Source organism: Penaeus monodon, chromosome 4 (assembly GCF_015228065.2).
Source record: "Penaeus monodon isolate SGIC_2016 chromosome 4, NSTDA_Pmon_1, whole genome shotgun sequence".
NCBI classification, from domain to species: Eukaryota; Metazoa; Arthropoda; class Malacostraca; order Decapoda; family Penaeidae; genus Penaeus; species Penaeus monodon.
The window spans coordinates 47,967,326-47,969,482 of record NC_051389.1 but is presented as its reverse complement, the minus strand read 5'-3'; positions in this window follow the sequence as shown (position 1 = coordinate 47,969,482).

Below are 2,157 nucleotides of genomic sequence, written 5' to 3'. Positions count from 1 at the left end.
TCCTTCCCTCTCTTCATTACCCATCTGTCTGTCCATTATTTCTCTATATAACTAAACCGCATAAAACCTATACTTCTGTCATTTTTCCAAAAAATCACCCTTTCTGTGATTCAACCAACTTGAAGTTTAAACAAAATTTCATCCCAAACCCCTAAAAGATAATAACAGGGGGATAGCGCAAGTAGCCCAGCATACTATACGTGAAGACACACAATAATGTTCGAAATTTTGCGTTCATTTTCAGGTCATATTGTGGCTCTGTTTCTTTGTCTATGTTACTGTGCATGTTTTTGGGTTCATGCATAGGCTCGCCGCTCGCAGCACCCAACATGCACACACACCACAATAAAACTTTCACAAAGCACCAAAAACACAAGACAAATAGATCCCCACCCCACGGACAGACGACAGACCCGACAGAAAGACAGAAGAAGACAGAAACCCGAACACACCCACACAACACAAAAACCCAACACATACAACACAACCACACAACGCAAGCATATCCCTTGACCTGTAAAGTTTTCGATCTGTGAGCTTCATGACGTCACGAAGGCGCGCTTTCAAGCTGGTGACGTCACAGTCTGCGGCGACTTCAAGCAAGATAAGAAAAAAATACGAAAAAAAAACAAGCTTGACAAGGGGACAGACGAGGGGAAGAGAGCAAGACGAGGGGAAGAGACGGAGGGGAGGAAAGACTTGAAAAGATAGAGGGGAAAAGAGTTAGGCATATGTAGAAAAGACAAAGAAAATGACAAATGGTACGCGGAGAGGGGAAGGGAAGTTGGGGGGGAAAAATAAGGGGGAAGAGAAGGGGAGAGTTGGGGTTATGGGAAAAAGGGGAAGGGGGAGGAAGGGGGGAGTGGCGACCATGGAGGAAAGAAGGAAAGATATAGTGAAGAGAGAGGAAAGAGAGAGAAAGAGAGGGAGAGAGAAAACGAGAAGATAGAGATAGATAGATAGATAGATAGAGAGAGAGCAGGGATGGATGGATGGATGGATGGATAGAGAGATAAGTGGATAAATAGATAGATAGATAGATAGATAGAGCGCAAAAGCAAGAGAAAGAAAAGAAAAACGAGGAAAAGAGGAAAAGGAGAGAAAAAAAAAAGAAAAGGGAATGAGAGTTTCCCCCGGGGGGAGAAAGTTGGGGGTTTAAAAGTGGTGGTTTTATTGTTTTAAAAAAAAACCGGAAGACGATTTCTGCTTCCTCGCCGAAAAAAGTTACAGGGAGTTTTGCGGAAATGGGGGTTTGCGGCAAAGGGAAGCAGGGAAAAAGGGTGTTATATATATTATTATTAATTATTATTATTATTTTTTTTATTATTATTATATCATCTATTATTTTTCGTTTTGTTATGGATTATTTTTATATATTTAAATTTTATTTATTTATCTAATTTTATTTATCTATGTATTTATTTATTTTATTATTATCATTTTGTGTGGTGTGTGTGTGTGTTTTTGTGTGTGGGTTTTGTGGTGTGTGTGTGTGTGTGTGGGGGTGTGTGTGTGTGGTTGGTGTGGGTATTTGGGGGGTGTGGGTGTGTGTGTTGTGTGTTTGTGTGTTTGGTGTGTTGTGTGTGTGTGGGGTGTGTGGGGTGTGTGTTGGTTGTGTTTTGGTTTTGTGTGGTTGGTGTCCCCCCCCTTTCCCCCCCCCCCCTGTTGGAGGGTTTAAGGGTTTGGTTTTAGTGGGGGACATGTGGGGTTGTTCGGACTCTTTTTGAACAAAAAAAAAACGTTCAAGCAAAACGTAAAAGAAAGTAACCAAACCCAAAATTCTTTACGTTTGGGACATTTGTTATTTTAAAATGTTGGAATTAAAAATTGTTTTTGGTATGTGTGTACGCGCAAAAAACAAGTATGTGTGTTGTGGTGTGTGTGTGTGTGGTGTGTGTGGTGTGGGTGTGTGTGTGTGGTGTGTGTGTGGTGGGTTTTGTGTGTGTGTGGTGTGGTGTGTGTTGGGGTGTGGGTTGGTTGGGGGGGTGGTGGTGGGGGGGTGGGGCCGGTGGTTTGGGGTGTGCGCGCGCGTTAAGTGGCGTGAGGTAATTTTTGTTTGGTGCGTGCTGAAGTATAATTCCCGATCCGGATAATTTGAGGAATCAATTCCTTCAATTTTGAAGAGCAAGAGAAAGCGAGGCGTTTTTTAAAATTATT